At 42.7% G+C, this 25,608-nt stretch overlaps 13 non-coding genes and 2 pseudogenes across 13 annotated transcripts; 12 read left to right on the forward strand and 3 right to left on the reverse strand.

Moving 5' to 3' along the window:
* The first annotated feature begins 998 nt into the window (after positions 1-998).
* Positions 999-1,190, forward strand: LOC133145749 (U2 spliceosomal RNA). The gene has a single exon (XR_009710999.1). It is a non-coding gene; the product is annotated as a U2 spliceosomal RNA (small nuclear RNA).
* Positions 1,191-3,178: 1,988 nt separating this feature from the next.
* LOC133145940 (small nucleolar RNA U3) lies at positions 3,179-3,394 on the forward strand. Its single transcript, XR_009711184.1, has one exon. It is a non-coding gene; the product is annotated as a small nucleolar RNA U3 (small nucleolar RNA).
* Positions 3,395-3,748: 354 nt separating this feature from the next.
* Positions 3,749-3,851, reverse strand: LOC133146023 (U5 spliceosomal RNA; annotated as a pseudogene).
* An 830-nt stretch (positions 3,852-4,681) lies between these two features.
* Positions 4,682-4,872, forward strand: LOC133145822 (U2 spliceosomal RNA). The gene has a single exon (XR_009711072.1). It is a non-coding gene; the product is annotated as a U2 spliceosomal RNA (small nuclear RNA).
* Positions 4,873-10,566: 5,694 nt separating this feature from the next.
* On the forward strand, positions 10,567-10,730 carry LOC133145967 (U1 spliceosomal RNA). The gene has a single exon (XR_009711208.1). It is a non-coding gene; the product is annotated as a U1 spliceosomal RNA (small nuclear RNA).
* Positions 10,731-12,730: 2,000 nt separating this feature from the next.
* On the forward strand, positions 12,731-12,922 carry LOC133145788 (U2 spliceosomal RNA). The gene has a single exon (XR_009711037.1). It is a non-coding gene; the product is annotated as a U2 spliceosomal RNA (small nuclear RNA).
* A 1,998-nt stretch (positions 12,923-14,920) lies between these two features.
* Positions 14,921-15,138, forward strand: LOC133145900 (small nucleolar RNA U3). The gene has a single exon (XR_009711146.1). It is a non-coding gene; the product is annotated as a small nucleolar RNA U3 (small nucleolar RNA).
* Positions 15,139-15,509: 371 nt separating this feature from the next.
* Positions 15,510-15,602, reverse strand: LOC133146016 (U5 spliceosomal RNA; annotated as a pseudogene).
* An 839-nt stretch (positions 15,603-16,441) lies between these two features.
* LOC133145823 (U2 spliceosomal RNA) lies at positions 16,442-16,632 on the forward strand. Its single transcript, XR_009711073.1, has one exon. It is a non-coding gene; the product is annotated as a U2 spliceosomal RNA (small nuclear RNA).
* Positions 16,633-17,547: 915 nt separating this feature from the next.
* Positions 17,548-17,716, forward strand: LOC133145736 (U1 spliceosomal RNA). Its single transcript, XR_009710986.1, has one exon. It is a non-coding gene; the product is annotated as a U1 spliceosomal RNA (small nuclear RNA).
* Positions 17,717-19,718: 2,002 nt separating this feature from the next.
* On the forward strand, positions 19,719-19,910 carry LOC133145789 (U2 spliceosomal RNA). The gene has a single exon (XR_009711038.1). It is a non-coding gene; the product is annotated as a U2 spliceosomal RNA (small nuclear RNA).
* Positions 19,911-21,889: 1,979 nt separating this feature from the next.
* LOC133145901 (small nucleolar RNA U3) lies at positions 21,890-22,107 on the forward strand. Its single transcript, XR_009711147.1, has one exon. It is a non-coding gene; the product is annotated as a small nucleolar RNA U3 (small nucleolar RNA).
* A 371-nt stretch (positions 22,108-22,478) lies between these two features.
* Positions 22,479-22,592, reverse strand: LOC133145969 (U5 spliceosomal RNA). The gene has a single exon (XR_009711210.1). It is a non-coding gene; the product is annotated as a U5 spliceosomal RNA (small nuclear RNA).
* Positions 22,593-23,422: 830 nt separating this feature from the next.
* Positions 23,423-23,613, forward strand: LOC133145824 (U2 spliceosomal RNA). Its single transcript, XR_009711074.1, has one exon. It is a non-coding gene; the product is annotated as a U2 spliceosomal RNA (small nuclear RNA).
* Positions 23,614-24,528: 915 nt separating this feature from the next.
* On the forward strand, positions 24,529-24,692 carry LOC133146051 (U1 spliceosomal RNA). Its single transcript, XR_009711282.1, has one exon. It is a non-coding gene; the product is annotated as a U1 spliceosomal RNA (small nuclear RNA).
* The last annotated feature ends 916 nt before the right edge of the window (positions 24,693-25,608 follow it).

Consider the following 25,608-nt stretch of genomic DNA (forward strand, 5'->3'; position numbering starts at 1 on the left):
TACGACTTTCTGTAAACAAAGCACCTTTGATTGCTTCCTCTGAGTTTAGTCAATCAGTGGTAAACTAATTTGTCTAGACAGGACAAACTAATTAACTTATTACAGGTTACATTCCAACATAATCATACGATGAAGATATTCTGCAAACCCTAACATATTTACTACATTTAGAAGGACTCAACCTAAATAGACAGTTTAAACGAGTATTTTGTGTTCATCAATGTGTTTTTTCCTTGAAACATTGTTGGCGCACAGGATTATGGATACCTGATATTTCAAACAGCGTCACCTATCGATTGGGCAACTATTTTGAGTGTGAGTTTTGAACGTATAAACAGTTGTATGTCTTGGTCCGTGTACTTTTGGTATGAGAGAAATGGAAATGATCCGATTTCCGTGTGTTATTTTCAAATGTGTAATTTCAGATTTTTATTCAACACAAATCGGGAAACAAAAGACGATCGTAATTTCCTCAAATGAGTGTTAAGAAATGCTGGCGTGGATTGGAATGCGATTCACCTCCACTGCGATGGTGGCGTTCGAGGGTTAATGTAAATTGCCACAGCAGGAAACAGGAAGTAGTTTGGCGAAGTGGGCCGCGTGTTTTTTTGCTGCGTGTTTTTTTTCCCGTCAAATGTTCGTCAAACAGCTATCTTGCCTTCGGTCCCGAAATGTATCCAAAGATCCGATTGTTTTTGGCGAATGACCAATTCGTTTTGTTGGTCATTAAAAGCTATTCCCATCAGGAGCTCAGTTCATCGTTATTCTATTGGGTCAACGTGAACCACGTGACACTAAACCTCCACGAACACACGAAAATCTGCAACCGATGCACAGGTTGAAAACAGCCCGGTGACGCATTATCATTCCAAACTGTTAATAGTTGAGGTTTGTTACGGTGGTCGGTACGTGGCATTAGTATGACTCAATATATTTAAACCGTAACTTGAATTGGTAGTCTCTTTATTTAAGTAGTTTTCTCAGACCAACTTTCGGTTATCGCTTCTCGGCCTTTTGGCTAAGATCAAGTGTAGTATCTGTTCTTATCAGTTTAATATCTGATACGTCCCCTATCCGGGGACCATATATTAAATTGATTTTTGGAACTGGGAGATGGAATTAGGGGCTTGCTCCGTCCACTCCACGCATCGACCTGGTATTGCAGTACTTCCAGGAACGGTGCACCCCCCTCTGCTGGTCAAATAAAGGATAGTTAAGTCAGGAAGCCATTAGAATCGGTTCGCTTCATTCTCACAGGATAAAGCAGAAAGTCAATAACGTCTTGAAAGGGTTTGATTCAGTCAAGTTCATGACCTTTATCTAAATGTGAATAGCAGAAGAATTCTATCCTTTACAACAAAATAGAAAACATATCGGCCCTACGATTGGCTGGCCACCAGTTTATGATGTCCAGTGGGGATGGGCGATACCAATGATTTTGGAATCGATCCGATACCAAGTATTTCCTACCCAAAATACCCGATATTCGATCCGATATCGATACCGGAAGTGTAATTTCCCGCCCAAAAAACGATTTAAATGCAGTGGCATTCTTGCTCTTGGAGAGTCATCTATTGATTTTTGTAGAAAAAAGTATTACGTCACGTGAATTATTAACCTTTTTAGACATTAGTGCATTAGTGGAATATGCATATTAATAGTATAACTTTAATAAAAAGGAGCTATTCTTTACTTTTCTCTCTCTCTCTCTCTCTCTCTCTCTCTCTCTCTCTCTCTCTCTCTCTGTTGTTGGGAAAAAGTTTTGTCTTTTAGTATAATCTAAAAAGAGACATGGTACCAACAGAGATGCAGGGCTTAATCGTCATGAGCAGCAAAACTATCAATTTGTAAAGCCACTGGATACTTACATTTAATATTGTAATACTTTAGTGTTGTTTATAGGAAGTGGAGTTACAAATAAAACGTATGGCGTTCGACCACAAATTGAAAAGGGGAAAACTTTATTTATAAATGACTGACTAAAGCGTAGTAATTATTGCTTCAAATAGCACATCAACCACAAATGCTTACAATTTTTGGTTAGCACCTGATACCTGGATATGTCTTGCCTTTCTGAAACGCTGCTTCTAAGGTACTTTGATACCTTAGCCTCGGTGTGGCTGCAGGGTTTTCCGTCGCTGCCTTAGTGTCTGCGGCACGTTTCAACTGCAGCTCTTCATGAACCGTGGGGTGAATTTTGCTTAAATGTTTTGTCAAGTTTGTGGTGTTGCCACAATATTTAATTGTTTTGTGACATATTTCACATTTTGCCTCGTTGTTATTAAGTAAAATATAATATCCCCAAACTAGACTTCTCTTGCGTTCGGACTGGGCCGCCGCCGTGGCCATGCTTGTTTGTGTTTGTTTGGATTGGAACGGGAGGCGGAGGAGGAGGGCTTGGCTTGTGAGAAAAGGGGGCGGGAGCAAAGCAGAGCAGGACACGCCGGTGCAGCAGGCGGAAGGAAAAGTAGTGCTAGCATGAGTGCAAGTCGTCAAATTGGAGCAGAAAAAAATGAGGAAAAATATAATTAAATAATTGTAAGTATCGATATTTTAGCTAGGGAGATCGATACTCAAAAATGAGCAGCCTGGATCGATATATCGATACTTTTGTATCGATCCGCCCATCCCTATGTGATAGGCTCCAGCACGCCTACTAACCCCGTGGGGAGAATCAGTACAGAAATTGGATGGATGGGCAATATAAAATATTCTCTCTGGTGTCTGCAAGCGTTATCAGTACTCACGGCGGGTGGATTCTGAAACGTGTCTGCAATGTAAAGTTGATTGTTTGGCTACCATAGGCATTTTTAAAAGCCTCTATGTTAATTTTAAAACCTTTACTTTACATGGTCGTTTTTAAATAAAAGCCTTCATGTTTAAAACAAAAGCCTAGTATACACAGCCAGTTTTAAAGCCTTACAATTTAGACAATTTAAACAAGTATACTTGTAACACAACAAGTGTTAAAAAAATTGCTTGTTCTAAACATTGACGCAAAGGATCGTGGGTACGTGATCGAGCGCTCAGCCAATGATGGCTGTGTTGCCAAATACCCTAATGACGTCGGCACTCTTTCTAATACAATCTAAACATAGTCCTTTACTAGTCGTGGTTGCCCTCTGGGTAAAAATGGTACACTCGCAGATGACTTCCCGCCGCCCCTCGTTGATGAATTAAGACTATACTTTCTGGGATCATTTCTATAGTTATTAACTTGAGATATGTGTTTCTAAAGTGAACGGTCTCGCCAACTACGATGATGAGAATTGATGTTCCTTCCTGAGCGTGAAGCTAGCGGAGAATAATGATGTTTATATTTTTTTATATACTTTTGATGAGCGTTCTATGCTTCCTAGTGGAGCATTGAGGGGAGGGACATGATCAGAGTAGTTCTTTGAAATTGGTTAAATAAAAATTAAGCTAATGTAGCGACGTACTCCTGATATTCAACTCAGTCGATTAACAGTATCGTCGTATTAGTTCAACTAACAAAAGCGTGTTATGTATTTCTGAAGTACTTTTGTACTGAAGTACTTATGGCTGTATTCATTTACACGGCTTAAATCTTTACAACTTCGACACAAATCTGAATTAACTTTAATAATAAATATATTAATGGCTAAATGCCTCCGTTTATTGTTCCTTACATATAGTATAATTAGTAGAAAATATATTTATTTATTGCTCATATTAGATATGGCAACAAAGCAGGAATTAAGATTACTTTCCATTGACAAGTACAGGAAGCTCCGCTTTCACAGAGCATCAAAAAATTGAGATATACTCTTGTAGTTCCTCCCCACGGAAATCTTTAGTAAAATATACGATCTGAAGAGAAACAAGAGTGAACTGATTTCGGCTTGTCCAAACGGGCCACCCCATTGCTGGTCTCACCAAAGTAACAGGCGGTGTCACACTAGCAACCATTTCCTTTTAATAAAAATAGATCTTCATATATTTGCTAAATTTAGGAGGCCTTAACACTCAACTAAGATGTATAGTTCGAACAAGTATTTGGTGTTTGGCAATTCTATGGAAACGTTTACACTCTAAACGTGTCGTTGTGAGTCCATGCTTGCTCTGCTGCGTTCGGTTCCAACTCCCTGACCTGTTTGTTTGCATTGTGCACGTTCTCCACTCTGGTTTCCTTCCATTTCCCCCAAACATGCATGATAGGCCCATTGAGCGCTCCAAATTGCCCGTAGGTGCGAGTGCGGACGGTTTTTCGTCTCTGTGTGCCCTGCGAGTGATTATTATTTGTTAAAGCGTATATGCCGTTACACCGCTAGATGGCAGCAGCGTTGACTTCCGCACCTGACCACAAAAAGAAACGGGAATCACGTGATGCGCCGGAAAAGAAGCATTAGTATGAGTCGATATATTTAGACCGTAACTTGAATTGGTAGTCTTGTAGTGGGTTGACATAATTCACCCGGAACCTAAGTTCACGTTGCCGAGTTCCGGTGGGATGTTTTACACGTGTGGGAGTTTCCTGTTTGAGGAGTGTGTGTTAGGATCTCGAAGGGAAAAGAGTCGGCCCGTGGTTGAGATAAGCTAATTATAAATGTCATTAAAACAACTGCCGTTGGCACCGTCATTTATCACTCCGCCTCCGACTCCAGTCCTTGCACACCACAGTCTCTTTATTTAAGTGGTTTCCTCAGACCAGTTTCAGTACATCGCTTCTCGGCCTTTTGGCTAAGACCAGGTGTAGAATCTGTTCTTATCAGATTAATATCTGATACGTTCCCTATCCGGGGACCATGTATTAATTGGATTTTCGCAACAGGGAGATGGTATAGGGGCTTGCTCCGTCCACTCTATGCATCGACCTGGTATTGCAGTACCTCCAGGAGCGGTGCGCCCCCCTCTACTGGTCAAATAAAAAGTAGTTTACATCACAATCCGTTAGCTTCATTCTCACAGGATGAAGCAGAAAGTCAACGACGTCTTGATCGGATTTGATTCAAGTTCATGTTGTGTGCTCACCTTATATCTTTATTAGGTAATGCACTCTGAATTTAATCAGGACCCGAACCGATGTCTTTAATCACTTTTATTCATGAAACAGAGGGCCATCAACTTGCCGCTCTGTCTGCATATTCATTTCCCTGAACGTCACTCCTTCACTACGTCATCACGTAGGCCCACAGTACAATATCAGTACATGACAGTTCATTGTTTGTGCGTGATATATGTATTGATATGAATCAGACCCAAGACGACAGCTGTTGTTTCAGTCACTTTCTGTATTGAACTGCCGCGCCTCCCCTCATGACGTCACACAACACAACCTGACATCCCTAACATCTCACCTTCCATAGATGGCAACTATACATGCAGATCGAAGATAAATTCCCACATTTCCCCCCACTTGACTTTACGTATCAGCGAACACTTAAACACCTCCTAACTCACATGTCAAAGAACAGTGTACATGTAACTCACATTTCAAAGAGCAGTGTACAACATATAACCCTTTTCTGTTTTTTTTTTTTTTGTTTTTTTTTTTTCTTGTTTCTTCGTTTTTTCTTGTTTCCACATTCAACAACAACCCAATTGACCGCGAGGCCCCTCAGTACCCACACAGCTCACAAGTCCAGTCTCTTCGGCGCTCTTATAATCCTGCCACTGGCCGTCCTGCGCCCTGGCACAGGTGTATGTGGAGGCGATCCATTCTGAGGCTGGCGGACGTCACTCTGCTCCTGCAGTGCGACCTCCTGGGCGACTGTGTCAGTGTCGCCCGTAGTGTCGATCGCGGTGCCAGGTGGATCCCCGGGTTTGTCAGCTGGTGGGCTGATGTGCTGCACCCCGTGCTGCCCCGGCATTGCGGCGCTGCTCTCCGCAGGTCGCAGATCCACCCTGTTACGGCGGTACAGTGTCCCCTCGACGTCCACCAGGTATGACCTGGGGCCCACCAGCCGTAAGCATACTCCTCTTCGCCACCTGCCCGTCCTGTCCCCAGGCAGGGGCTTCATCCTTATGTCCTGTCCGATACACAACTCGGGCAGATCTCTGGCCGATTTGTCATACCAGAGTTTGGCTGTCTGGTGTTTCACTCGCAGCCGGTCTGGGACCCCCCCCACCACACTCGGCTCCAAAAGTGTGTCGGCAACCGGGAGTGGCGTCCTCAGTCTGCGAGACATCAACCTCTGCGCGGGGCTGCTCAGCATGCCTTCCGTAGGCGTGTTCCTCCACTGCAAGATGGCCAGCCAAGGGTCGGTCCCCGCCCTTGCTGCCCTCCTGCACAGGCTCTTGACAATCTTCACGGCTGACTCAGCCTTCCCATTCGACCTTGGGTACCTGGGAGAGGATTTGACATGGTCAAAGTCCCAGTCTCTCGCAAACCTCCTGAACGCCTCGCAGTCGAACTGGGCACCACAGTCCGTAATTACGCGATCAGGCTGACCGTGCCGTGCAAACTGGGCCTTGCACCTCAGCACCGTGGTCTCAGCCGAAAGATCTGGGAGCAACTCTACCTCCCAGAAATCCGAATAATGATCAACCATGATCAGAAAGTCTTTGCCAGCCTGCGTGAACAGATCCATGCTGAGGATCTGCCATGGTCGAGTAGGGAGTGCATGGGACATCATCGTCTCCCGCTGCTGTCCGTGTGCGTATTCGTTGCAGGCTGAGCACTGGCTCACATAGTCCACGATCTCACCGTGCATGTTGGGCCAGTATAGCGTGTCTCTGGCCTGTCTGTAACAGGCATCTCCTCCCACATGGCTGGCATGGATGCGTTTCAACATTTCAGCACGCAATGATTTGGGCACTATAACTCGCTGACTCTTGAAAAGCACTCCATCCTGTGCGCTGATCTCGTCCCTGATGGACCAGTACTCTCTGATTGCCAGTGGAGTGTCCTCCCGGCGATCTGGCCAACCACGGAGCACCACCTCCTGCAACAGCTGAAGACTCCCATCACTCACTGTGTGCAATTTTATCTGCCTCAGCCGTTGGCTGGTGACGTTCAGATGCTCAGCCTGATTTACCTGTTCAGCGTCCACTTGTGCTTCCTGCATGCAGCAAACAGTCTGTTTCGAATATCTCGAGCCAGGCCCCTGCGGCGAAGCCGTGGCCCTACTCAAGGTGTCACTGAGGTGCATGTCGGGCCCTGGCTTGTACACCACCTTCAGATTGTATCCCTGTAGTGTGAGCAGCATGCTCTGGAGTCGTTTGGGCGCTGAGAGGAGTGGCTTGGTGAAAATGGAGATGAGTGGCTTGTGGTCGGTTTCAGCTGTGATCTCCCCCCGCCCATACAAATAGTAATGAAATCGCTGACACGCGAACACTATGCTCAGACATTCCTTTTCGATTTGTGCATAGTTCTGCTCCGTCTGAGTAAGTGCCCGCGAAGCAAAGCTTACCGGCTGATTCTCCTGCAGCAGGCAACAGCCAAGTCCCTTCTGACTCGCGTCACTCTGTATGGTGACTGGCTTGGTCACATCGTAGTATCGCAGGATCGGGGCCGACGTGACGAGTCGCTTAATCTCCTCGACCGCTGCGTCGTGTTTTGGCAGCCAATGCCATGGGACATCTTTGTCCAACAATCTCCGTAGTGGCTCACACACCTCAGACAGGCGTGGCATGAACCTTGCGAGGTAGGTCACAAACCCAATGAATCGCTGCACGGCCTTGGCGTCCACGGGGTGTGGCATGTCCCGGACCGCTCTGATTTTCTCCGGGTCTGCTCTAAGGCCCTCCGCTGATAGGATGTGTCCGTGAAAGTTGACCTCTCTGACCCTGAACACTAGTTTCTTTAAACTCAGTCTCAGCTTTACCTCCCTGCATCTTTGCATGAGCGCTAACAGCTTTGCATCATGGTCCCGTGTGGCTATCTCATCTGTCCCCCCACACCCCACAATCAAAATGTCGTCCGCTATAGGTTCCACCCCATCTAACCCTGCCAGTAGCTCATGCTGCTTCCGCTGGTAAATCTCAGGGGCCACAGACACTCCAAACGGCAGCTTTAACCACCGCTTCCTGCCCCACGGCGTCCAGAACGTGGTGGTATAACTGCTCTCCTCGTCTAACCTGCACTGTAGGAAGGCATCTCTTGCATCTACTAGTGTAAAGATGCGGGCCCTGGGCAGCTTGTGCAACACATCTTCAAGCGTCGGCATAATGTAGTGGGACCTCTTTAGAGCCTGATTTAATGACTTGGGATCTATGCAAATTCTCAACTTTTCTGCCTGCCTGACAATCACCATGTTGCTAATCCACTCAGTAGGCTCAGACACTGACGTCAGGTGGCCATCAGCCTCATACCTATCTAACTGGGCCTTGACTGCCTCCCTGAAGGCCACCGGGACGTTGCGTGGGGAAGCCTGCACCGGGGGTACATTACTATCTAGCACAAAATGAACATCCCCTGGGAGTGACTCAACTGGATCGTTGAAAACATCTGCGTACGTCAGTACAAGCTGCTGTCTGGTCAATGGCCCTGAGCTGCTGTGTCTCACCATAAGAAGTTCTTCTGGGATGGTGAAGTGCACCAATCCTAGCCGCACACTCGTTTCGCCTGACAACAGAGGTCTCTGCCCACTTCTCACTATTTCGAACCGCAGTCTGTGTACCCTACCCCTCACTACGCACTTTGTGTGGAATATGCCCGCGGATTGCATGGATTGGCCTGAATACAATACTAGCCTGGTCTGGCTAGGTAGTAGCTTTGCCCCAGGGTCAAGTCTTCTCATGTCTTTTATGCTCATGACATCACATGTGGCCCCCGAATCTATCTGGCACCTCTGAAACCCACCATGCATTTTCAAGTTGACAAACCATTTCTTCCCTCGCCCCTGAACTGCCCCTATGCTCTCCATTGTGTAAATGTGTGCTCCCATGTCAGACCTGTCCATGTCCTCGGGAACTTCACCGTCTGCCGCGTGAAGCTGTCTTGTGGCTTGGCCCCTCTTCATGCAAACCTTGGCAAAATGATTTGCGGTCCCACAGCTCCTACAGTTCTTTCCAAAGGCTGGGCAAAAATCACGCCCACGCCTGTGCGTGATGCCGCAGAATCTGCACATAGCGCTGTCATATGTGTTAGGTGCCTGATTCCGGATTCCGTCCGGACGCTCCTGCCTGGGCGGGGGACGTGGCCGCGGGCCATCCATTTTGTGCACTGTCTCCGGAGGCCTGTCCTGCGTGATTGCTTGTATCCTCGTGTCTGTCATCTCCGCCGTTCTGCATATGTCTATGGCCGATGCCAGTGTGAGATCTCTTTGTCTGAGCAGCCGGCGGCGCACACTTTCATCAATCACACCCAGCACCAGTCTGTCTCTGATCAAGTCCTCTTTGAGTTGTCCATACTCGCACGAAGCAGCTTTCTCCCTCAGTTTCGTCACAAACACATCAATGGGCTCCCCTTCATCTTGCTTGCAGGTTCCAAAAACAAATCTCTCAAATATGACGTTTCTAGCTGGTTTGAAGTACTCCTCTAAAGCATCAAGAATAACTTTAACATCCTTCCCTTGGTCCACCGTGAGACCCAAGTTATGCTTGTAAATGTGACGACATTCATTACCCATTACTCTCCGTAGGGTTGCTGCTTGCACTGGTTGCTCTTTCTCTGATAATCCCGTTGCCAGTAGATAGTCTTCAAATTCCCCTCTGAAATTGTCCCAATTGCTCGCCAGGTCGCCGCTCATCTTCATCTCCTCCGGCGGTGGTATATTCGTTGCCATGGCGGGTGGTGTCGTTAGCCTAGCAGGCCGCTAACCGCCGTTTCGCTCGTCTTTGCCTTCTGTCCGTCTGTCTCTCCACACCGTCTTTCACTGGCCCCGCAGCGAAGCACAGCGCCGTCCAGCCACTTCTGACACCATGTTTGTGCGTGATATATGTATTGATATGAATCAGACCCAAGACGACAGCTGTTGTTTCAGTCACTTTCTGTATTGAACTGCCGCGCCTCCCCTCATGACGTCACACAACACAACCTGACATCCCTAACATTCATGACGGCTCATCTTAGGCGGCAGCAAGAATTTACGTAACTGTTCTAAAATATGGTCAAAATGTCTTTTTTTGCTTGAGATTTTCCTATCATTGTTCCAGGATCTTTTAGTACAATTCTTGTTCTCCAAATGTTAAGAAAATGTCATTTTCAAAACTCGTTCAGAAAAAGAAGTATATATATTTTTCTGCGGTAATGTTGGAGATTTTCAATAAATACAAATTCATACCGTTTTAGGGTTCTCAGGAGAAAAGAGGCACTGCATGATGGGCATGTTTTGACTTCATTTATCGGTTTATTATAGTTGCTGGCATCACCACTAGATGGCGACTCTAGGAAAAAGGAGGTGAACAAAGACGTGGAGGCAGTAGAAAAAGAAGCAAGGCATGATGGTCATGTTTCTGAATCTATTTTTTACTTAATTTAAAATGTTTTGGTTTTGAATGACTAATAGACAGCTTCTCTCTAATACGATATACTATGTTAACAGTTCTACGAATGCTGTCTCATCCACTGAATATGTGTGCTCACACTTTTGTACCAAATTAGCCTCTGACTGTAGATGGTGTGCGCGGTGAAAAGGTCGGCCCCGGCGACGTATACAACTCATACTTACCTGGCAGGGGAGATACCATGATCAAGAAGGTGGTTCACCCAGGGTGAGGCTCAGCCATTGCACTCCGGTTGTGCTGACCCCTGCGAATTCCCCAAATGTGGGAATCTCGACTGCATAATTTCTGGTAGTGGGGGACTGCGTTCGCGCTTTCCCTGATTCTCCTGTACAATACAAAATCCCTCACACGAAGCCAAATTTCATGGTCGCCACATACTGAGCGATGGTGCATCAAGCTGTGCTCTGCAACTGTGCACCTACTTGCCGAACTTCATTCAACAAATTAGTAATTGCAAAATAAAATGAAATTACTACGTTCCCGACCCGTTATTGATACGAACGTATATGATATAACTTTCATATAACCTGCTTTCTGGAATAGCCCCACGGATCATTTCCCGTTCTCCATTTACCTACACTATAAAGAAAAACTAATGGCCAAAAGGTACGTGGACCCAGACATACAACTGATTTTTGCACCCCCTACTCTACTGGTCAAATCAAGAGTAGTTTACATCACAGTCCGTTAGCTTCATTCTCACAGGATAAAGCAGAGGGTCAATGACGTCATTGATTCAAGTTCATGGCGGCTGGCAGCAAGGATATACGAAAAAATATGATCAAAATGTCTTTCTTTAAATCAGAAATTGTGCCAGAAATTTTTAGTACAATCCTTGTTCTCAAATTTTTAAGAGAATGTCATTTTCTAAACTTGCTCAGAAAAAGAAATATATATCTTTCTGCGGTACTGTTGGAGATTTTCTATAAATACAAATTCATATGGTTCTCAGGTGAAAAGAGGCAATGCATGATGGGTATGTTTTTACTTCATTTCTTATGCTGCCACCACCACTAGATGGCAACTCTAAGAAAAAGGAGGTGAACAAAGGCGTGGAGGCAGTAGAAAGAGAAGCAAAGCATCAGTTTATGGGTATTTACGAGGGTATTTTTATATTAATACTTTAATAGCTAAATGGCTCCTATTATTGTTCCTTACATATAGTATAATTTGTGGAAAATATATTAATTTATTGCTCAATGCATAATCAATAGTTTTATATTTGAATGGGTGGATGTCACCAAAAGCTGTCCCTAAAGCTTAACCAATTTGGTCTGTAAACTTTAGCAGAATTAATAACTACAAGGCAGGACTATTAACTATTTCCCATTGACAAGTATAGGTGGCTCCGCTTTCGCAGAGCATCAAAAAATTGAGATGAACTCTCATTGTTCCTCCCCACGGAAATCTTTAGTAAAAGGCGATCGGTGAAATTGCAGCAACCATTCCTTCTAATACAAACAATAGACGTTCATAGATTTACTACATTTAGAAGGACTCAACCTAAATAGACAGTTTAAACGAGTATTTTGTGTTCATCAATGTGTTTTTTCCTTGAAACATTGTTGGCGCACAGGATTATGGATACCTGATATTTCAAACAGCGTCACCTATCGATTGGGCAACTATTTTGAGTGTGAGTTTTGAACGTATAAACAGTTGTATGTCTTGGTCCGTGTACTTTTGGTATGAGAGAAATGGAAATGATCCGATTTCCGTGTGTTATTTTCAAATGTGTAATTTCAGATTTTTATTCAACACAAATCGGGAAACAAAAGACGATCGTAATTTCCTCAAATGAGTGTTAAGAAATGCTGGCGTGGATTGGAATGCGATTCACCTCCACTGCGATGGTGGCGTTCGAGGGTTAATGTAAATTGCCACAGCAGGAAACAGGAAGTAGTTTGGCGAAGTGGGCCGCGTGTTTTTTTGCTGCGTGTTTTTTTTCCCGTCAAAATGTTCGTCAAACAGCTATCTTGCCTTCGGTCCCGAAATGTATCCAAAGATCCGATTGTTTTTGGCGAATGACCAATTCGTTTTGTTGGTCATTAAAAGCTATTCCCATCAGGAGCTCAGTTCATCGTTATTCTATTGGGTCAACGTGAACCACGTGACACTAAACCTCCACGAACACACGAAAATCTGCAACCGATGCACAGGTTGAAAACAGCCCGGTGACGCATTATCATTCCAAACTGTTAATAGTTGAGGTTTGTTACGGTGGTCGGTACGTGGCATTAGTATGACTCAATATATTTAAACCGTAACTTGAATTGGTAGTCTCTTTATTTAAGTAGTTTTCTCAGACCAACTTTCGGTTATCGCTTCTCGGCCTTTTGGCTAAGATCAAGTGTAGTATCTGTTCTTATCAGTTTAATATCTGATACGTCCCCTATCCGGGGACCATATATTAAATTGATTTTTGGAACTGGGAGATGGAATTAGGGGCTTGCTCCGTCCACTCCACGCATCGACCTGGTATTGCAGTACTTCCAAGAACGGTGCACCCCCCTCTGCTGGTCAAATAAAGGATAGTTAAGTCAGGAAGCCATTAGAGTCGGTTTGCTTCATTCTCACAGGATAAAGCAGAAAGTCAAAACGTCTTGAAAGGGTTTGATTCAGTCAAGTTCATGACCTTTATCTAAATGTGAATAGCAGAAGAATTCTATCCTTTACAACAAAATAGAAAACATATCGGCCCTACGATTGGCTGGCCACCAGTTTATGATGTCCAGTGGGGATGGGCGATACCAATGATTTTGGAATCGATCCGATACCAAGTATTTCCTACCCAAAATACCCGATATTCGATCCGATATCGATACCGGAAGTGTAATTTCCCGCCCAAAAAACGATTTAAATGCAGTGGCATTCTTGCTCTTGGAGAGTCATCTATTGATTTTTGTAGAAAAAAGTATTACGTCACGTGAATTATTAACCTTTTTAGACATTAGTGCATTAGTGGAATATGCATATTAATAGTATAACTTTAATAAAAAGGAGCTATTCTTTACTTTTCTCTCTCTCTCTCTCTCTCTCTCTCTCTCTCTCTCTCTCTCTCTCTCTCTCTCTCTCTCTCTCTGTTGTTGGGAAAAAGTTTTGTCTTTTAGTATAATCTAAAAAGAGACATGGTACCAACAGAGATGCAGGGCTTAATCGTCATGAGCAGCAAAACTATCAATTTGTAAAGCCACTGGATACTTACATTTAATATTGTAATACTTTAGTGTTGTTTATAGGAAGTGGAGTTACAAATAAAACGTATGGCGTTCGACCACAAATTGAAAAGGGGAAAACTTTATTTATAAATGACTGACTAAAGCGTAGTAATTATTGCTTCAAATAGCACATAAACCACAAATGCTTACAATTTTTGGTTAGCACCTGATACCTGGATATGTCTTGCCTTTCTGAAACGCTGCTTCTAAGGTACTTTGATACCTTAGCCTCGGTGTGGCTGCAGGGTTTTCCGTCGCTGCCTTAGTGTCTGCGGCACGTTTCAACTGCAGCTCTTCATGAACCGTGGGGTGAATTTTGCTTAAATGTTTTGTCAAGTTTGTGGTGTTGCCACAATATTTAATTGTTTTGTGACATATTTCACATTTTGCCTCGTTGTTATTAAGTAAAATATAATATCCCCAAACTAGACTTCTCTTGCGTTCGGACTGGGCCGCCGCCGTGGCCATGCTTGTTTGTGTTTGTTTGGATTGGAACGGGAGGCGGAGGAGGAGGGCTTGTGAGAAAAGGGGGCGGGAGCAAAGCAGAGCAGGACACGCCGGTGCAGCAGGCGGAAGGAAAAGTAGTGCTAGCATGAGTGCAAGTCGTCAAATTGGAGCAGAAAAAAATGAGGAAAAATATAATTAAATAATTGTAAGTATCGATATTTTAGCTAGGGAGATCGATACTCAAAAATGAGCAGCCTGGATCGATATATCGATACTTTTGTATCGATCCGCCCATCCCTATGTGATAGGCTCCAGCACGCCTACTAACCCCGTGGGGAGAATCAGTACAGAAATTGGATGGATGGGCAATATAAAATATTCTCTCTGGTGTCTGCAAGCGTTATCAGTACTCACGGCGGGTGGATTCTGAAACGTGTCTGCAATGTAAAGTTGATTGTTTGGCTACCATAGGCATTTTTAAAAGCCTCTATGTTAATTTTAAAACCTTTACTTTACATGGTCGTTTTTAAATAAAAGCCTTCATGTTTAAAACAAAAGCCTAGTATACACAGCCAGTTTTAAAGCCTTACAATTTAGACAATTTAAACAAGTATACTTGTAACACAACAAGTGTTAAAAAAATTGCTTGTTCTAAACATTGACGCAAAGGATCGTGGGTACGTGATCGAGCGCTCAGCCAATGATGGCTGTGTTGCCAAATACCCTAATGACGTCGGCACTCTTTCTAATACAATCTAAACATAGTCCTTTACTAGTCGTGGTTGCCCTCTGGGTAAAAATGGTACACTCGCAGATGACTTCCCGCCGCCCCTCGTTGATGAATTAAGACTATACTTTCTGGGATCATTTCTATAGTTATTAACTTGAGATATGTGTTTCTAAAGTAAACGGTCTCGCCAACTACGATGATGAGAATTGATGTTCCTTCCTGAGCGTGAAGCTAGCGGAGAATAATGATGTTTATATCATAGATTCTCCACTTTTGATGAGCGTTCTATGCTTCCTAGTGGAGCATTGAGGGGAGGGACATGATCAGAGTAGTTCTTTGAAATTGGTTAAATAAAAATTAAGCTAATGTAGTGACGTACTCCTGATATTCAACTCAGTCGATTAACAGTATCGTCGTATTAGTTCAACTAACAAAAGCGTGTTATGTATTTCTGAAGTACTTTTGTACTGAAGTACTTATGGCTGTATTCATTTACACGGCTTAAATCTTTACAACTTCGACACAAATCTGAATTAACTTTAATAATAAATATATTAATGGCTAAATGCCTCCGTTTATTGTTCCTTACATATAGTATAATTAGTAGAAAATAAATTTATTTATTGCTCATATTAGATAAGCTATGGCAGAATTAATGGCAACAAAGCAGGAATTAAGATTACTTTCCATTGACAAGTACAGGAAGCTCCGCTTTCACAGAGCATCAAAAAATTGAAAAAATCTCCCCACGGAAATCTTTAGTAAAAGGCGAAAGATTTATACGATCTGAAGAGAAACAAGAGTGAACTGATTTCGGCTTGTCCAAACGGGCCACCCCATTGCTGGTCTCACCAAAGTAACAGGCGGTGTCACACTAGCAACCATTTCCTTTTAATAAAAATAGATCTTCATATATTTGCTAAATTTAGGAGGCCTTAACACTCAACTAAGATGTATAGTTCGAACAAGTATTTGGTGTTTGGCAATTCTATGGAAACGTTTACACTCTAAACGTGTCGTTGTGAGTCCATGCTTGCTCTGCTGCGTTCGGTTCCAACTCCCTGACCTGTTTGTTTGCATTGTGCACGTTCTCCACTCTGGTTTCCTTCCATTTCCCCCAAACATGCATGATAGGCCCATTGAGCGCTCCAAATTGCCCGTAGGTGCGAGTGCGGACGGTTTTTCGTCTCTGTGTGCCCTGCGAGTGATTATTATTTGTTAAAGCGTATATGCCGTTACACCGCTAGATGGCAGCAGCGTTGACTTCCGCACCTGACCACAAAAAGAAACGGGAATCACGTGATGCGCCGGAAAAGAAGCATTAGTATGAGTCGATATATTTAGACCGTAACTTGAATTGGTAGTCTTGTAGTGGGTTGACATAATTCACCCGGAACCTAAGTTCACGTTGCCGAGTTCCGGTGGGATGTTTTACACGTGTGGGAGTTTCCTGTTTGAGGAGTGTGTGTTAGGATCTCGAAGGGAAAAGAGTCGGCCCGTGGTTGAGATAAGCTAATTATAAATGTCATTAAAACAACTGCCGTTGGCACCGTCATTTATCACTCCGCCTCCGACTCCAGTCCTTGCACACCACAGTCTCTTTATTTAAGTGGTTTCCTCAGACCAGTTTCAGTACATCGCTTCTCGGCCTTTTGGCTAAGACCAGGTGTAGAATCTGTTCTTATCAGATTAATATCTGATACGTTCCCTATCCGGGGACCATGTATTAATTGGATTTTCGCAACAGGGAGATGGTATAGGGGCTTGCTCCGTCCACTCTATGCATCGACCTGGTATTGCAGTACCTCCAGGAGCGGTGCGCCCCCCTCTACTGGTCAAATAAAAAGTAGTTTACATCACAATCCGTTAGCTTCATTCTCACAGGATGAAGCAGAAAGTCAACGACGTCTTGATCGGATTTGATTCAAGTTCATGTTGTGTGCTCACCTTATATCTTTATTAGGTAATGCACTCTGAATTTAATCAGGACCCGAACCGATGTCTTTAATCACTTTTATTCATGAAACAGAGGGCCATCAACTTGCCGCTCTGTCTGCATATTCATTTCCCTGAACGTCACTCCTTCACTACGTCATCACGTAGGCCCACAGTACAATATCAGTACATGACAGTTCATGACGGCTCATCTTAGGCGGCAGCAAGAATTTACGTAACTGTTCTAAAATATGGTCAAAATGTCTTTTTTTGCTTGAGATTTTCCTATCATTGTTCCAGGATCTTTTAGTACAATTCTTGTTCTCCAAATGTTAAGAAAATGTCATTTTCAAAACTCGTTCAGAAAAAGAAGTATATATATTTTTCTGCGGTAATGTTGGAGATTTTCAATAAATACAAATTCATACCGTTTTAGGGTTCTCAGGAGAAAAGAGGCACTGCATGATGGGCATGTTTTGACTTCATTTATCGGTTTATTATAGTTGCTGGCATCACCACTAGATGGCGACTCTAGGAAAAAGGAGGTGAACAAAGACGTGGAGGCAGTAGAAAAAGAAGCAAGGCATGATGGTCATGTTTCTGAATCTATTTTTTACTTAATTTAAAATGTTTTGGTTTTGAATGACTAATAGACAGCTTCTCTCTAATACGATATACTATGTTAACAGTTCTACGAATGCTGTCTCATCCACTGAATATGTGTGCTCACACTTTTGTACCAAATTAGCCTCTGACTGTAGATGGTGTGCGCGGTGAAAAGGTCGGCCCCGGCGACGTATACAACTTATACTTACCTGGCAGGGGCGATACCATGATCAAGAAGGTGGTTCATCCAGGGTGAGGCCCAGCCATTGCACTCCGGTTGTGCTGACCCCTGCGAATTCCCCAAATGTGGGAATCTCGACTGCATAATTTCTGGTAGTGGGGGACTGGTAGTGGGGGACTGCGTCCCCTGATTCTCCTGTACAATACAAAATCCCTCACACGAAGCCAAATTTCATGGTCGCCACATACTGAGCGATGGTGCATCAAGCTGTGCTCTGCAACTGTGCACCTACTTGCCGAACTTCATTCAACAAATTAGTAATTGCAAAATAAAATGTAATTACTACGTTCCCGACCCGTTATTGATACGAACGTATATGATATAACTTTCATATAACCTGCTTTCTGGAATAGCCCCACGGATCATTTCCCGTTCTCCATTTACCTACACTATAAAGAAAAACTAATGGCCAAAAGGTACGTGGACCCAGACATACAACTGATTTTTGCACCCCCTACTCTACTGGTCAAATCAAGAGTAGTTTACATCACAGTCCGTTAGCTTCATTCTCACAGGATAAAGCAGAGGGTCAATGACGTCATTGATTCAAGTTCATGGCGGCTGGCAGCAAGGATATACGAAAAAATATGATCAAAATGTCTTTCTTTAAATCAGAAATTGTGCCAGAAATTTTTAGTACAATCCTTGTTCTCAAATTTTTAAGAGAATGTCATTTTCTAAACTTGCTCAGAAAAAGAAATATATATCTTTCTGCGGTACTGTTGGAGATTTTCTATAAATACAAATTCATATGGTTCTCAGGTGAAAAGAGGCAATGCATGATGGGTATGTTTTTACTTCATTTCTTATGCTGCCACCACCACTAGATGGCAACTCTAAGAAAAAGGAGGTGAACAAAGGCGTGGAGGCAGTAGAAAGAGAAGCAAAGCATCAGTTTATGGGTATTTACGAGGGTATTTTTATATTAATACTTTAATAGCTAAATGGCTCCTATTATTGTTCCTTACATATAGTATAATTTGTGGAAAATATATTAATTTATTGCTCAATGCATAATCAATAGTTTTATATTTGAATGGGTGGATGTCACCAAAAGCTGTCCCTAAAGCTTAACCAATTTGGTCTGTAAACTTTAGCAGAATTAATAACTACAAGGCAGGACTATTAACTATTTCCCATTGACAAGTATAGGTGGCTCCGCTTTCGCAGAGCATCAAAAAATTGAGATGAACTCTCATTGTTCCTCCCCACGGAAATCTTTAGTAAAAGGCGATCGGTGAAATTGCAGCAACCATTCCTTCTAATACAAACAATAGACGTTCATAGATTTACTACATTTAGAAGGACTCAACCTAAATAGACAGTTTAAACGAGTATTTTGTGTTCATCAATGTGTTTTTTCCTTGAAACATTGTTGGCGCACAGGATTATGGATACCTGATATTTCAAACAGCGTCACCTATCGATTGGGCAACTATTTTGAGTGTGAGTTTTGAACGTATAAACAGTTGTATGTCTTGGTCCGTGTACTTTTGGTATGAGAGAAATGGAAATGATCCGATTTCCGTGTGTTATTTTCAAATGTGTAATTTCAGATTTTTATTCAACACAAATCGGGAAACAAAAGACGATCGTAATTTCCTCAAATGAGTGTTAAGAAATGCTGGCGTGGATTGGAATGCGATTCACCTCCACTGCGATGGTGGCGTTCGAGGGTTAATGTAAATTGCCACAGCAGGAAACAGGAAGTAGTTTGGCGAAGTGGGCCGCGTGTTTTTTTGCTGCGTGTTTTTTTTTCCCGTCAAAATGTTCGTCAAACAGCTATCTTGCCTTCGGTCCCGAAATGTATCCAAAGATCCGATTGTTTTTGGCGAATGACCAATTCGTTTTGTTGGTCATTAAAAGCTATTCCCATCAGGAGCTCAGTTCATCGTTATTCTATTGGGTCAACGTGAACCACGTGACACTAAACCTCCACGAACACACGAAAATCTGCAACCGATGCACAGGTTGAAAACAGCCCGGTGACGCATTATCATTCCAAACTGTTAATAGTTGAGGTTTGTTACGGTGGTCGGTACGTGGCATTAGTATGACTCAATATATTTAAACCGTAACTTGAATTGGTAGTCTCTTTATTTAAGTAGTTTTCTCAGACCAACTTTCGGTTATCGCTTCTCGGCCTTTTGGCTAAGATCAAGTGTAGTATCTGTTCTTATCAGTTTAATATCTGATACGTCCCCTATCCGGGGACCATATATTAAATTGATGTTTGGAACTGGGAGATGGAATTAGGGGCTTGCTCCGTCCACTCCACGCATCGACCTGGTATTGCAGTACTTCCAGGAACGGTGCACCCCCCTCTGCTGGTCAAATAAAGGATAGTTAAGTCAGGAAGCCATTAGAGTCGGTTTGCTTCATTCTCACAGGATAAAGCAGAAAGTCAATAACGTCTTGAAAGGGTTTGATTCAGTCAAGTTCATGACCTTTATCTAAATGTGAATAGCAGAAGAATTCTATCCTTTACAACAAAATAGAAAACATATCGGCCCTACGATTGGCTGGCCACCAGTTTATGATGTCCAGTGGGGATGGGCGATACCAATGATTTTGGAATCGATCCGATACCAAGTAATTCCTACCCAAAATACCCGATATTCGATCCGATATCGATACCGGAAGTGTAATTTCCCGCCCAAAAAACGATTTAAATGCAGTGGCATTCTTGCTCTTGGAGAGTCATCTATTGATTTTTGTAGAAAAAAGTATTACGTCACGTGAATTATTAACCTTTTTAGACATTAGTGCATTAGTGGAATATGCATATTAATAGTATAACTTTAATAAAAAGGAGCTATTCTTTACTTTTCTCTCTCTCTCTCTCTCTCTCTCTCTCTCTCTCTCTCTCTCTCTGTTGTTGGGAAAAAGTTTTGTCTTTTAGTATAATCTAAAAAGAGACATGGTACCAACAGAGATGCAGGGCTTAATCGTCATGAGCAGCAAAACTATCAATTTGTAAAGCCACTGGATACTTACATTTAATATTGTAATACTTTAGTGTTGTTTATAGGAAGTGGAGTTACAAATAAAACGTATGGCGTTCGACCACAAATTGAAAAGGGGAAAACTTTATTTATAAATGACTGACTAAAGCGTAGTAATTATTGCTTCAAATAGCACATCAACCACAAATGCTTACAATTTTTGGTTAGCACCTGATACCTGGATATGTCTTGCCTTTCTGAAACGCTGCTTCTAAGGTACTTTGATACCTTAGCCTCGGTGTGGCTGCAGGGTTTTCCGTCGCTGCCTTAGTGTCTGCGGCACGTTTCAACTGCAGCTCTTCATGAACCGTGGGGTGAATTTTGCTTAAATGTTTTGTCAAGTTTGTGGTGTTGCCACAATATTTAATTGTTTTGTGACATATTTCACATTTTGCCTCGTTGTTATTAAGTAAAATATAATATCCCCAAACTAGACTTCTCTTGCGTTCGGACTGGGCCGCCGCCGTGGCCATGCTTGTTTGTGTTTGTTTGGATTGGAACGGGAGGCGGAGGAGGAGGGCTTGTGAGAAAAGGGGGCGGGAGCAAAGCAGAGCAGGACACGCCGGTGCAGCAGGCGGAAGGAAAAGTAGTGCTAGCATGAGTGCAAGTCGTCAAATTGGAGCAGAAAAAAATGAGGAAAAATATAATTAAATAATTGTAAGTATCGATATTTTAGCTAGGGAGATCGATACTCAAAAATGAGCAGCCTGGATCGATATATCGATACTTTTGTATCGATCCGCCCATCCCTATGTGATAGGCTCCAGCACGCCTACTAACCCCGTGGGGAGAATCAGTACAGAAATTGGATGGATGGGCAATATAAAATATTCTCTCTGGTGTCTGCAAGCGTTATCAGTACTCACGGCGGGTGGATTCTGAAACGTGTCTGCAATGTAAAGTTGATTGTTTGGCTACCATAGGCATTTTTAAAAGCCTCTATGTTAATTTTAAAACCTTTACTTTACATGGTCGTTTTTAAATAAAAGCCTTCATGTTTAAAACAAAAGCCTAGTATACACAGCCAGTTTTAAAGCCTTACAATTTAGACAATTTAAACAAGTATACTTGTAACACAACAAGTGTTAAAAAAATTGCTTGTTCTAAACATTGACGCAAAGGATCGTGGGTACGTGATCGAGCGCTCAGCCAATGATGGCTGTGTTGCCAAATACCCTAATGACGTCGGCACTCTTTCTAATACAATCTAAACATAGTCCTTTACTAGTCGTGGTTGCCCTCTGGGTAAAAATGGTACACTCGCAGATGACTTCCCGCCGCCCCTCGTTGATGAATTAAGACTATACTTTCTGGGATCATTTCTATAGTTATTAACTTGAGATATGTGTTTCTAAAGTGAACGGTCTCGCCAACTACGATGATGAGAATTGATGTTCCTTCCTGAGCGTGAAGCTAGCGGAGAATAATGATGTTTATATCATAGATTCTCCACTTTTGATGAGCGTTCTATGCTTCCTAGTGGAGCATTGAGGGGAGGGACATGATCAGAGTAGTTCTTTGAAATTGGTTAAATAAAAATTAAGCTAATGTAGTGACGTACTCCTGATATTCAACTCAGTCGATTAACAGTATCGTCGTATTAGTTCAACTAACAAAAGCGTGTTATGTATTTCTGAAGTACTTTTGTACTGAAGTACTTATGGCTGTATTCATTTACACGGCTTAAATCTTTACAACTTCGACACAAATCTGAATTAACTTTAATAATAAATATATTAATGGCTAAATGCCTCCGTTTATTGTTCCTTACATATAGTATAATTAGTAGAAAATATATTTATTTATTGCTCATATTAGATAAGCTATGGCAGAATTAATGGCAACAAAGCAGGAATTAAGATTACTTTCCATTGACAAGTACAGGAAGCTCCGCTTTCACAGAGCATCAAAAAATTGAGATATACTCTTGTAGTTCCTCCCCACGGAAATCTTTAGTAAAAGGCGAAAGATTTATACGATCTGAAGAGAAACAAGAGTGAACTGATTTCGGCTTGTCCAAACGGGCCACCCCATTGCTGGTCTCACCAAAGTAACAGGCGGTGTCACACTAGCAACCATTTCCTTTTAATAAAAATAGATCTTCATATATTTGCTAAATTTAGGAGGCCTTAACACTCAACTAAGATGTATAGTTCGAACAAGTATTTGGTGTTTGGCAATTCTATGGAAACGTTTACACTCTAAACGTGTCGTTGTGAGTCCATGCTTGCTCTGCTGCGTTCGGTTCCAACTCCCTGACCTGTTTGTTTGCATTGTGCACGTTCTCCACTCTGGTTTCCTTCCATTTCCCCCAAACATGCATGATAGGCCCATTGAGCGCTCCAAATTGCCCGTAGGTGCGAGTGCGGACGGTTTTTCGTCTCTGTGTGCCCTGCGAGTGATTATTATTTGTTAAAGCGTATATGCCGTTACACCGCTAGATGGCAGCAGCGTTGACTTCCGCACCTGACCACAAAAAGAAACGGGAATCACGTGATGCGCCGGAAAAGAAGCATTAGTATGAGTCGATATATTTAGACCGTAACTTGAATTGGTAGTCTTGTAGTGGGTTGACATAATTCACCCGGAACCTAAGTTCACGTTGCCGAGTTCCGGTGGGATGTTTTACACGTGTGGGAGTTTCCTGTTTGAGGAGTGTGTGTTAGGATCTCGAAGGGAAAAGAGTCGGCCCGTGGTTGAGATAAGCTAATTATAAATGTCATTAAAACAACTGCCGTTGGCACCGTCATTTATCACTCCGCCTCCGACTCCAGTCCTTGCACACCACAGTCTCTTTATTTAAGTGGTTTCCTCAGACCAGTTTCAGTACATCGCTTCTCGGCCTTTTGGCTAAGACCAGGTGTAGAATCTGTTCTTATCAGATTAATATCTGATACGTTCCCTATCCGGGGACCATGTATTAATTGGATTTTCGCAACAGGGAGATGGTATAGGGGCTTGCTCCGTCCACTCTATGCATCGACCTGGTATTGCAGTACCTCCAGGAGCGGTGCGCCCCCCTCTACTGGTCAAATAAAAAGTAGTTTACATCACAATCCGTTAGCTTCATTCTCACAGGATGAAGCAGAAAGTCAACGACGTCTTGATCGGATTTGATTCAAGTTCATGTTGTGTGCTCACCTTATATCTTTATTAGGTAATGCACTCTGAATTTAATCAGGACCCGAACCGATGTCTTTAATCACTTTTATTCATGAAACAGAGGGCCATCAACTTGCCGCTCTGTCTGCATATTCATTTCCCTGAACGTCACTCCTTCACTACGTCATCACGTAGGCCCACAGTACAATATCAGTACATGACAGTTCATGACGGCTCATCTTAGGCGGCAGCAAGAATTTACGTAACTGTTCTAAAATATGGTCAAAATGTCTTTTTTTGCTTGAGATTTTCCTATCATTGTTCCAGGATCTTTTAGTACAATTCTTGTTCTCCAAATGTTAAGAAAATGTCATTTTCAAAACTCGTTCAGAAAAAGAAGTATATATATTTTTCTGCGGTAATGTTGGAGATTTTCAATAAATACAAATTCATACCGTTTTAGGGTTCTCAGGAGAAAAGAGGCACTGCATGATGGGCATGTTTTGACTTCATTTATCGGTTTATTATAGTTGCTGGCATCACCACTAGATGGCGACTCTAGGAAAAAGGAGGTGAACAAAGACGTGGAGGCAGTAGAAAAAGAAGCAAGGCATGATGGTCATGTTTCTGAATCTATTTTTTACTTAATTTAAAATGTTTTGGTTTTGAATGACTAATAGACAGCTTCTCTCTAATACGATATACTATGTTAACAGTTCTACGAATGCTGTCTCATCCACTGAATATGTGTGCTCACACTTTTGTACCAAATTAGCCTCTGACTGTAGATGGTGTGCGCGGTGAAAAGGTCGGCCCCGGCGACGTATACAACTCATACTTACCTGGCAGGAGAGATACCATGATCAAGAAGGTGGTTCATCCAGGGTGAGGCCCAGCCATTGCACTCCGGTTGTGCTGACCCCTGCGAATTCCCCAAATGTGGGAATCTCGACTGCATAATTTCTGGTAGTGGGGGACTGCGTTCGCGCTCTCCCCTGATTCTCCTGTACAATACAAAATCCCTCACACGAAGCCAAATTTCATGGTCGCCACATACTGAGCGATGGTGCATCAAGCTGTGCTCTGCAACTGTGCACCTACTTGCCGAACTTCATTCAACAAATTGCAAAATAAAATGTAATTACTACGTTCCCGACCCGTTATTGATACGAACGTATATGATATAACTTTCATATAACCTGCTTTCTGGAATAGCCCCACGGATCATTTCCCGTTCTCCATTTACCTACACTATAAAGAAAAACTAATGGCCAAAAGGTACGTGGACCCAGACATACAACTGATTTTTGCACCCCCTACTCTACTGGTCAAATCAAGAGTAGTTTACATCACAGTCCGTTAGCTTCATTCTCACAGGATAAAGCAGAGGGTCAATGACGTCATTGATTCAAGTTCATGGCGGCTGGCAGCAAGGATATACGAAAAAATATGATCAAAATGTCTTTCTTTAAATCAGAAATTGTGCCAGAAATTTTTAGTACAATCCTTGTTCTCAAATTTTTAAGAGAATGTCATTTTCTAAACTTGCTCAGAAAAAGAAATATATATCTTTCTGCGGTACTGTTGGAGATTTTCTATAAATACAAATTCATATGGTTCTCAGGTGAAAAGAGGCAATGCATGATGGGTATGTTTTTACTTCATTTCTTATGCTGCCACCACCACTAGATGGCAACTCTAAGAAAAAGGAGGTGAACAAAGGCGTGGAGGCAGTAGAAAGAGAAGCAAAGCATCAGTTTATGGGTATTTACGAGGGTATTTTTATATTAATACTTTAATAGCTAAATGGCTCCTATTATTGTTCCTTACATATAGTATAATTTGTGGAAAATATATTAATTTATTGCTCAATGCATAATCAATAGTTTTATATTTGAATGGGTGGATGTCACC

The sequence above is a fragment of the Syngnathus typhle genome, linkage group LG21, assembly GCF_033458585.1.
Source record: "Syngnathus typhle isolate RoL2023-S1 ecotype Sweden linkage group LG21, RoL_Styp_1.0, whole genome shotgun sequence".
NCBI classification, from domain to species: Eukaryota; Metazoa; Chordata; class Actinopteri; order Syngnathiformes; family Syngnathidae; genus Syngnathus; species Syngnathus typhle.